The sequence below is a fragment of the Phragmites australis genome, chromosome 4 (genome assembly GCF_958298935.1).
Source record: "Phragmites australis chromosome 4, lpPhrAust1.1, whole genome shotgun sequence".
Classification (NCBI taxonomy): Eukaryota; Viridiplantae; Streptophyta; class Magnoliopsida; order Poales; family Poaceae; genus Phragmites; species Phragmites australis.
The window spans coordinates 26,525,644-26,537,160 of NC_084924.1; positions in this window are offsets into that span (position 1 = coordinate 26,525,644).

Here is an 11,517-nt window from a genome sequence, read left to right on the forward strand (position 1 = left end):
AAGTCTCAAAGTAATTCTATGTCACAAGCACTGGGAGTATAGCAAGATTTGATCATGTTGTTCAATTATCAAAAAGATGTCACCACAAAAGCATCCACAGTTTCATGATCAGTGCAAATATTAGGAAAAATAGTGCTATGTCAGGTTCAAAATAGGCAACCAAGTTCAACCCGATGGGCTATGCAAATACCCACATATCAATCTAAGCTTAGTTTGACAAGATGACAAAAAATATTCTTAGCACATTACAAAAGCACAAGTTAAATTTATCATTTGATCACTTTCTTATACTCAAGTGAACTTTAGCAACCATAGGTTCACTTCTTTGGCAAACCACTTGAAGCATTAAGCCACCGTATTGGATTCAATTTTAACTTAACACTTAATTGTTCATTTGATTAACTAAACAATGATTCAAGATATGCAATTTTCATAAAGCCAAATCAAGTTGTGCCTTTGTGACACAAAAGAGTACATGCTCTCTCAAGAGTTAATCATGGGCTAAAAATTTACATAGACAAAGTTCAAATACCCCCAATCCGCTGAACTGAACAAAACAACCTAGCAAAAGTTTTTCATAGAACTAGCCCTAATATAAGCACTGATCAAGCTAAAGCAAACACTCAAGAGTGACAAGTGATTAGGTTTACCATTCACATTTCAAGTTCATTCTTAAAAAATACAAGCTAGCTCAACAGATTTCATGTCATATCTTAAAAAGAGTCTAAGCTTGCACAAATTGTTATACATCCACTACACTTAGCACAAATTCACGCCTAGTACAAGAAAGTGCAATGAACATATAAGTGAAGCTCATCTAATATGTTTATCTTACAAAATAACATGCAATGTAAATACAAAAAAAATAAGATAGAGTATGTACATAAAAGACTCCCCCTCACACAATGCAATAGGGATGACACACACCAAGCTCGCCCCTCAAATAAGCAAATCTAGTAGCATCTAGAGGATTGGTGAAGATGTCAGCTAACTTGTGTTAGGTATCAATGTATTTCAAATCTATGTTCCCTTTCTCATTGTGATCTCTCAAGAAGTGAAATATCATATCTATGTGTTTGGTTCTAGAATATTGGACTAGATTATTGTCTAGACTTATGACGCTGGTGTTGTCACACAAAAGTGGTACACTCTTGAAATTTAACCCAAAATCTCTCAAGGTAGCAACCATCCACGAAATCTGTAAGCAACAGCTAGCGACAGCTACATATTCAGCTTCAATAGTAGACTGCACAATGCTAGACTACTTACGAGAAGACCAACACATAAGAGAAGTACTCAAGAAATGACACGTACCAGAAGTACTCTTCTTATCAATTCTACACCTAGCAAAAACCCCATCGAGAAAACCTCGAAGAGAAAGCGAAGAGGAAGCAGAAAACCAGAGTCCATACTCAAGAGTGTGCTTGAGGTACCTCAGAATGTGTATCACCGCTTGGTGGTGAGACGTCTCAAAGACAGAACTAACACAGGGGGTTGATTTATCAAAAGTCACATCACATGATTCCATGATGGTGTTAGTGTTAAGATTGTAAACTCTATAAGCATGACTATGAAGAGAATACCTTAAGAAAATTCCATTAGAAGAGCGTGACTTGAACTTGTTAAGATTGCAATGCTTTAGGATGAAGCACCGTCAACCGAAAACTCTCAAATGTTAAACCTTTAGTTTCCTCCCAAATGCAACTCATAAGAAGTCAAATTCAAGATCAAGTGCAAGAAAATCCAATTTGAGATTTAGCACATTATGCTAATGACCTCAGCCTAAAACTTTCTAGGAGTCCTATGCTCATCGAGCATCGTCCTAGCCATCTCCACCGAAGTCATGTTCTTTCTTTGAACCACGCCATTCTGCTGAGAAACGCGTGGGGTAGAAAATTAATGCTCAATGCCATGTTCAAGGCAGAAAGCATCAAAGAGATAGTTCTTGAACTCGGTTCCATTATCACTATGAATTACTTTCAATACACCTAGGAGTTCTTTGAATAATCTCAAAGCTAAGCTCCAAAAATATGAGAACACTTCATCCTTGCTTACAAGATAGAAGACCCAAGAGTAGTGGGAGTAATCATCAACAATAACAAATACATACCACTTTTCACCTGCTGAACGAACCCGAGTTGGACCAATAGTGTCCATATGGAGAAGGTATTCCAGTCATTCGGTCATCACCAGATTGACTGGTGGGTGAGAAGTGGCAACCATCTTGCCATACCGACAAGGAGCACGAATAAGGTTCTTCTCAAACTTGAGCTTGGGCAATCCTCGGATCAAGCCTAAGGCACTCAAACAAGTAAGCAAATCAAAGCTCATGTACCCTAGTCTCCTATATCACATCTAAAGCTCAAAAGAAGATTGGACAATTAAACACTGAGAAGAACCAGAAGACTCAGAAAAATCGCCTCTAAAAAATCTCCCAACTCGAGAAATCTTGCAAATCAAAGAACTAGAGGAATCAATAACTCAAGAAGTATCATGCTTGAAGTGCACTTCCAAGTCCTCATCAAGCAACTGAGATACAAAAAGAAAGTTGTATCCTAGATACTCCACTAATGCCACATCTTTGAGAGTGAAACTCTCATTTACCTTTACCGTTCCTTTGGCCTTTACTGTATCTTTTTGATCATCTCCGAATGTGATGTACTCGTGATGCTTTGTTGGAGTGCTGGAGAGCCATGATGATCTCTGGTCATGTGACACGAACAACTAGAGTCGATGAGCCACTTGTTCTCCAGGCCTCTGCTTGCCACCTACATATGAGAAGAATAGAAGGTGGATGGCTCAGTATTGAGGTTAGTCAAAAATCTCCTAAGAATCCAGTACTAGGTCATCCGCCCTGAAGCAGAAATATTAGGTGCATCCAAATTAACACCAACACGCTGGGGGTGAATACCATGATGAGAAAAATGTGGTCCGCCTAAGCACTGAGACACAAAGCCTCTTACAAGTAGATCAAAACCATATGAGTCATGGTAAAATCCACACCGGGCAACGCCTCTAGGAGAAGACTGAAAAGAGACTCATAGGTAGGAGCGAGGAAAGGTTCATGTACACCAACAGAGGGATGACACACATCCCAGGTACTCCACTCCCGCTCACGGCGCTCATCTCTCCTATGGCGAAAGCAAAACCCAACCAAGTGACCTTTTCTTTGACAATAGATGCAATGGTAAAGTCTCTCGGGAGCTCGACTACCGGTCACTCTGGACTCTCTCACAAGTGCCCTCATCTTAGGCGGTGGAGCTCTCTTGGGTGTGGGTTTCTTCTTTGTAGGTTGAGGTGTAGGCTTGTGCTTTTTTGGAATGGATTATGAGGCATTGATCTTGGCTTTCTCTGACTATAGGGTAGAGAGTGAGGTGAAAACAGTCTTGCAAGAACTGGTGTAAGGAACTCTCTCAAAGCCCAAACCCAAAACTAACCTAGCCTTATTAGCACACATCTTGGTCTTGGCCAAGATCAAATCTGTCGGAGAGTGAACTCCTGTCGCAGGGATCCCGAGAGACCCCTCTTTAGAGATTCGGCCGGGGGGATGATCCTAGAAAAGCTTGTACGGGAAAAAAGCGGGAACGGAAGTAAATGCGCTGGCTTGCGGGTACACCGGGTTTTTGAACAGGTTCGGGCCGCGCGGGGGCGTAACACCCTACTCCTGTATGAGTGTTATATCTATCCTTGAAGGGGATCCTTCAAGGATATATCTGGTTCTCCAAGGAGAGCTGTTTACAAAGAGCTGGAGGCTCTTATGTTCTAGCTGGCTGGTCTCTTGATCGTCTTGCGATCGGGGGCTGTTGTTTTCTTGTTCTTCGACTGACTCTCTTCTTCTCCTTTTTTTTTCTTCTTTTCGGTGTCCTCCATCCTTTCCTTTTATAGATGCGCCGACCTCGACATATCCTGAATGGGAAAGAGGGGACGCGAATGCCCAGGTGCCACGGAGAAAGGCGTAATCATTTCATTTTGGCGAAGTGACAGGGGCGGTGGAGGAAGGCGGCGTGCATTCGACCACCAGCCGCTGCGGAAGCTTCGGGGTGCTCTGAAAAGGGCCCACCGGACAGCCTCAGAGGTGCCCGGTGCGCCCACCCTGTCTTGTTCTCCTGCCAGGGCAGGGTGGCAGGCCGAGCGCTTCGATTCTGGCGACGTTATCCCGAGGCGCGCAGGCGAAAACGGGACGGGACCCGTGCATTTAATGGACCCACGCCCCCCTGCCATTGCATGGCAGGGTCTGACACTGGGGCGTGGGCAGCCGAGAATGTCAGGATGTCAGAATGTCAGGCCACGCGCGCCTATTAAATGCGGCATCGGGCCCTTGACTGGATGACACCCTGACGACGGGGCCCTTCGAGTCTTTGAACGAGCTTGCGCGAACCTTCGGGGGACCGAGTCCTCGGGGGCTGCCACGTGCAGCCCCGAGCACTCTCTCCCGAGCACTTCAGCGGGGCCTTCGGGGCACCGAGTCCTCGGGGGCTGCCACGTGCAGCCCCGAGCACTCTCTCCCGAGCACTTCAGCGGGACCTTCGGGGCACCGAGTCCTCGGGGGCTACCACGTGCAGCCCCGAGCACTCTCTCCCGAGCACTTCAGCGGGACCTTCGGGGCACCGAGTCCTCGGGGGCTGCCACGTGCAGCCCCGAGCACTCTCTCCCGAGCACTTCAGCGGGACCTTCGGGGCACCGAGTCCTCGGGGGCTGCCACGTGCAGCCCCGAGCACTCTCTCCCGAGCACTCTGTTTCTACCTATCTTGCAGGGTGGTGATATGTGGTGGACGGCCGGTCTGGCCTCGGGACTTAGGGACCCCTGGTTCTAAATACACCGACAGTAGCCCCCGGGCCCGCTGGCAGTCGATGGGACGGAGACTGCGAATGGGCCCTTCGTCGCGACCGAGGCCAAGGCTGGCCGGATGCCATGTGGCAAGCTTTCGAGAGGTGGCCCCTGCGGATTTTAGACCTCAAGTATGCCCCAACGGGAAAATGAGTGGTCGCGTGTCCATACAACTTCCGAGGGGCACGATAATCATACGGGCGGCCCGCGCGGTCGCCGCGCAGATCGAGGAAAATACGCCTGGCAACCGCTGACATCGCGCGATCGGCGGGAGATTCGCCTGACAGTTGCGTCGACCGAGGCGACGCTTCGCCGAGCGAACCGTCCGGGGCGGCAGTTTTTGAATTTTGAGATATAAAAGGGGGAATGGATCGGTCCGTTCCCCTTTTTCACGCTCTCTCGCACCCGTGCTCCTGCTTCCTTTGCGCTTCGAAGCCCCTAGGAAATTCCCAGGCGACCGGAGCGTTCTTCCTTCTCTCTCTCTTCACCACCAAAAAACGCCTTCCACTCCGCTGAGATGACGAGGGTTGGAGGAGGACGCCGGGATAGGACTCCGGACAGCATCTTGCCGGAATCACGCCTGAGGAATGAGGAGGCGGCGGATAAAATCAAGAAGCTGCTGGTGCCGGAAGGTCAGGAGGGTGCTGTGGTGGTGAGGCCGGCGATTCTGACGCCGACGACGACCGTTCCTGGACGAACCGTCCTCTTCACCTCCTTCGTGGCGGCGGGGCTAGTGCCGCCGTTCTCCGCCTTCTTCCTGCAAGTGCTGGAGACGTACGGCATCCAAATGGCGCACCTAAGCCCCAATTCCGTCGTGGCGTTGGCGGTCTTCGCACATCTCTGCGAAATGTTCGTGGGGGTGATGCCGTCGGCGACGCTGCTTCGCCACTTCTTCGTCCTTCGGCCGGTGGGGAAGAAGAGGGGGCACTCCACGGCGGACGTCGCGGGGTGCTGCAACCTTCGGCTCCGGGAAGGCCTGGGGGACCATTATATTCCCCAGGTGGTGCGCAGCAAGTGGGAGGAATGGCGACGGGACTGGTTCTTCGTCGACATCGACCCCCACGAGCGGCTCGAGTTGCCAGAGAAGGCGGCGGAACCTCGGCGATCGACGTGGGAGGCGCCGCCGCCAGAAGATGCGAGGCTAAAGCCGGTGCTGGAGCGCATCTTGGAGCTGCGCGAGTCCGGGCTGACCTCCGTTATGGTGGTCGTGGACTTCCTGCGTCGACGACTGGCGCCCTTGCGGGAGCGGGCCCGACCAAGCTGGTTCTATACCGGGCCGGAGGACATCACTAGGACCCAGATCGGCGCGAGTTGGGATCTGGGGCAGGTGGAGCTGCGAGGGATGACCCGAGTGATCACCGGGTCGGAGGACATGAGCCGGGCGGAGCTCCCGTGGCCGGAGATGGCGCTCTGCGCCCATCCCGACCGGGTGGCTATCATGAGGCGGCTGCCGGAGTTTGACGCCCAAGGGCCCGTGGACCGGCCAAGAAGCCGGAGTCCCGAGGCCTCTGAACTCCCCGGGCTGGAAGAACTCCTGGGTGAGGAGGTTGTTGGCAGCTCGGCGCAGGCTGGCGACGGGGCCGCCACAAGCAGTAGCCGCCGCGCCAGAGAAGAGGGCGCCCCTGAAGCTGCTGAAGAGTTGACGTCGGGAGACCGGGGAAAACGACCCCGGGCCTTGATCCTGCTACCGGAGTCTCCGCCGTCGCCGACGGCAGCGGCGGCGTTTCCGGTGCTGGAGCCGCGCCTGGTGCGGATGGGGCCCGCGCCGACGCCTGCGACCTGCGCGGCGGAGACCGAGACTCGTGCGGCGGCACCCGAGGCCCGCGCAGTGGCCCAGCCGAGCCCTCAGCGGAAGAGGCGGCGGGAGGGGTCCGGACCGACGGCACCGGACCCGGACATTAGGCTCCCAGCGGCCAAATGGCGGTATCGGTGAGTCATTTTTCTTGCTTTTCCATGGGTCCTTTCGGCCCGAACTAAGTTTTGACAACTCTTACTTGTCTCCCGTAGGCCGGCCACAGGCGTTGCGGCGACGGAGAGGGAGCAGGCGCCAAGGCCAGAGCCGAACCTGCCCGCTGCGCCAGCGGAGGTCAGTGTAGGAACGGCGGAGGCGCCAATCGACGTGGAGGCGCCAATCGACGTGGCGGCCATAGGGAGAGAGGCGGTGGCGGCGACTACCGGAAGGGCGCCGGCGGAGCCTACCCCGGGCGCGGAGAGCCCGGGGCGGAGAACGGTGGAGGCGGATGCCTCGCCGGGGCCGGTGGGCAAGGCGGCTGATGCGGGAACGCAGCTGCCGTCCGAGGCCTTGGCTCCGGAGGAGCCTACCCCGGGCAGGCAGAGCCCGGGGCGGATGGCGGCACAGGGCCCTGTGGAGAGCTCGGCCCCCCTGGAGGCATCCGGCGGAGAAGCCTGGGACCCACCGGCGCTCGCAGTGCCTGGCCGGCCTGCCGATCCCCTCTTGGCCGCCATTGAAGGCGTCCGAGCCGCAGTCGGGCAGTTGGGCGCGGCGGTGGAGGCCAAGGAGGGGGAGCTCGAGGCCGAGCACGCCCGCCTGGTACTGGAGAAGGCGCAGCTGGCGGGCGCCCGAGAGGAGGCCCGTGCGGCAGCCGCGCGGGAGCAGAAGCTCCTGGAGGACATCCGTGCGGAAGCCGCGCGGGAACGAGAAGGGCTGAGGACCGCGCGGGCAGAGGCCGCGCGGGAACGAGAAGACGCCGCCCGCCTGGCTGAGGCATCGAGGCAGCAGGCTGCCGAGGCCCTTGCCAGGATGGGGCAGGCGCAGGTGAGGGAGGCGGCAGTCACGGCCCGGGAACGGCTTGCAGAGGAGCGGCAGGCCGAGCTGGCCCGCCGAGAGGGCGCGGTCGAGACGACGCGCGCCGACCTCCAGCGCTGGGAAGACGACCTCCAGAAGATCAGAGGAGAAGTCAAGCGCTGGGAAGAGGACGTCTCCATCCGGGAAGTGGATAACGAGCTATTAGCGTCTGATCTCGGAGCCCGGGAGGATTCGGTGGTCCAGCAGGAGGAGGTGCTGGCCCGACGGGAGAATGAGCTGAGTCGCCGGGAAGGCGAACTGAATCGCCGAGAGGGCGAACTGAGTCGCCGGGAAGGCGAAGCCGCTGCCGCGGCGGCCACCGCGGCTACCAGGGCGGAAGAAAATGCGAAACACGAGGCGGAACTGACCGCTCGTGAACAAGCCCTGTCCGAGGTGGTGGCTAAGGCGAAGCTGGATGCCGTCCCCGCCGCAGCTGGCGGTTCTTCCGGTCCGGCCGAGGACCAGGGACTCGAGGCACAGCTGCGGGCCGCCAGGGAGAAGCTCGAGGCAGCCTTTGTTTCGCGGGTCAACCTCGTGCAGATGCTGGAGGATATACTCCGGCGGATGCGACGGGCCATGGAGAAAGGTGGTCTTGGGCGGCTTGTCGGCGACACGAAGGGCGACGGCCCCGCACGACAAGTGTTGGAGCTGCAGCAGGTCTGCGAGCGCCTCGAGACCCTGCCCTGGGCAGTTCAGGAACTTGCCGCCCGGGAGGGACGTGGCTTGGCCCAAGCCGTGGCCGAGCATGTCCTGGCCTGCTACCGAAGCAGGGACCCGGACTTCCCATTGGAGCCGGCGCGGGAGGGAGTGGTCGAGGCTGAGGAGGAGGTCGCCCGAGCAGCGGTTAGGAGTACCGCCTCTGCGGTGGCGGCCGGCTTCAGGCGAGAGGTGCCGCCACCGCCAGCCCCCGGGGACGACTCAGAGGACTCAGCCGACGCCTCTGCCGCTGACTAGGCCTTCGGCGCCCTTTTTTCTTTTGTTGTAGATGCAGGAGTGAATATTAGGAGTGAACCCTTAGAAAAATGCTTTGTCTATGTCTTGTGAATATAATGGCAGCTTTTCCTTGGGCTCGCAACTCCAATTTCTCTGTATGCTTGATGTTTCCTCTGGCGCTCCGCCTGGAAGTCCCGAGGAGTACTCAGTCGGGCCGCTCCCGACCTTCCCATCCCCGAGAAATGAAGTTGTTCTGGTTGCTGGCGTTGGCGCAGCCAGCCTTCAAGCTCTCGCGAGTCCGTACTGCCTAGTTTAAGAAACAAAGACACAGACTCCCTTGCTCGGGAGATGGAACGGCCCTGCCCGGAACACGCCGTGCCCAGCGGACACCTTTTCACTTTGCGACCACTCAGCCGGTAGAAGGGAGACGCGTGTGAGCGAGAATGTGACCAAGAGTCCTCGCGGTCCGGTGGTGCCCGGGCTCAAAAAGGGCCGGACCGAGCACTGACAGCCTGCCCCCAAGGCCTGAGCTCCGGACTACTCGAGCAGCTCGAGTGATAGGATTACCCAGGGCACCTGAGGACCCGGTAGTGCTCGGGGTCCTTAAGAGCGGACCGAACACCACGACCACCACGAAGGGCTTCGGTCAGACGTTACCGCACGCACGGTACTCCTTTCTACGAGCCGCTCTGTCGTTCTGGAAAAAAGCCGACATGCGGCAGGGTTTTTGCGTGCCAAGAGACCACCTCACCGAGCAGATTAAAGCGCAAGAGCCCCCGAGAATGACTCGGGAACATAAATTTACTGAAAGCAGACTTGTCTGAACATAACCACTCACCGGACAGCCGTCGGCCTTCCGGCCAGCCGACCCAGAAGGGGTTGATTCCGAGCTCGGGGGCCCGGGGACTTGATCCTTTCAACGGAGCGCCCGAGCGCCCAGAGTCATACGAGGCTCCTAGGGTCGGGTGATCTCGACCACCCAAGCCTAGGCGGTAGGACCACCCGTAGACCCTTGGGGCCGACCAGAGACCGGGGCATTGAAGCCCTCGCGGCCGAACTGCTTGTGATTGCCGACCTGTGACTTAAGAGAGAGAATATAGAATTTCTTTGTCTGGTGCGCTCTGTTAGTGCGGTACTTGCCATAGACTGCTCTCGTTTTTTCGACCCGAGACCTCTCGAATACCCGAACCGGCAGACAAAGGCGGACAGAGGCATAACCTAGAGGTCCTATGGTTCGGTGGCGCCCGGGTATGACAGGCCAGACCGAGCACCGACAGCCCGCTCCGAGGGCCTGAGCTCCGGCCTACTCGAGCAGCTCGAGTGATGGGATTACTCAGAGCGCCCCGAAACTCGGTTAGTGCCCGGGAGCCCGTCACGACACCGAACGCCACAGCCTACCATGTCGGACGTAAGTCAGCGGCGACTGCTCGCATGTATACCGATTGGGATTCTTTTGTCAACGGGAAAAAATGAGAGAGCGAACTTTTTCTCGCACAACCGAGCACCTCACCAGACAGATTAAACATAGGGAATCCAGAGGTATAATTTGACATAGTGATTGCTTATTAAAATACTGAATGTACGATATTTACAAGGTTGCGTGACAGCAATTTACCACACGGGGCGAAGCCTCCAGACTGCTCGGGCGGGGAGAAGCCCCCGGCCTTATCAACCTGAACCGCGAGCTTGACCGTCTACGGGTAGAAGCGTCGAAGATGCTCGATGTTCCACGGATTCGGGAGTGGCTGCCCTTCCTCCGTCGCCAACCTGAAAGAACCTGCCCGGGGGACTGCAATTACGGTGAAAGGACCTTCCCACACAGGGGACAACTTATTCATTCCTTCGCGCGACTGGATGCGCCGGAGAACTAGGTCCCCCACCTCGAGAGACCGGGCCCGGACGTGACGCAGATGATAACGACGCAGACTCTGCTGGTACCGAGCCGCCCGGACAGCAGAACGCCGCCGGCGCTCTTCCAGGTAGTCTACGTCGTCGCGCCTTTGATGCTCCTGCTCGCCCTCAGAGTATGCGTGCACTCGAGGGGAGCCTAGAGTAAGCTCGGAGGGGAGGACCGCCTCGGCGCCGTAGACGAGGAAGAAAGGAGTTTCCCCGGTAGCGCGGCTTGGCGTAGTCCGGTTGGCCCATAGCACGGCTGGCAGCTCATCCACCCATCCCTTCCCGTGCTTAGCGAGCACGTCATAGGTCCGGGTCTTGAGGCCCTTTAGTATCTCTGCGTTGGCACGCTCGACCTGCCCGTTACTCCGAGGATGAGCGACGGAAGCGAAGCAAAGTTTGATGCCAAGATCCTCGCAATAGTCCCCGAACAAGGCACTAGTGAACTGGGTGCCGTTGTCGGTGATGATCCGATTGGGGACACCAAAACGGCTAGTGATACCGCGGACAAACTGGAGCGCCGTGCTTTTGGTTATCTTGATGACTGGGACTGCCTCCGGCCACTTGGTGAATTTGTCGATAGCGACATATAGGTATGCATAGCCCCCGACCGCTCGGGGGAATGGACCCAAAATGTCCAAACCCCAGACCGCAAAAGGCCATGACAGGGGAATGGTATGGAGAGCCTGAGCTGGCTGGTGAATCTGCTTTGCATGGAACTGGCATGCCCTGCAGCGCCGAACCAGCTCGGAAGCATCCTGGAGAGCTGTGGGCCAGTAGAAACCTTGCCGGAAGGCTTTCCCGACCAGCGTGCGGAACGATGAATGGCCACCGCACTCGCCCTCGTGGATCTCAGCGAGAAGATCGCCGCCTTCTGCCCGAGAGATGCATTTTAGGAGGACACCTCCTGCGCTACGTCGGTAGAGATCCCCGTCTACCATGGCATAGCGTTTGGACTGCCGAGCAACCCTTTCGGCAGTCGCCTCATCCTCGGGTAGGAACCTTTCTTTCAAGTACCCTCGGATGTCAGACATCCACGAGGCATCTTGAGAACATT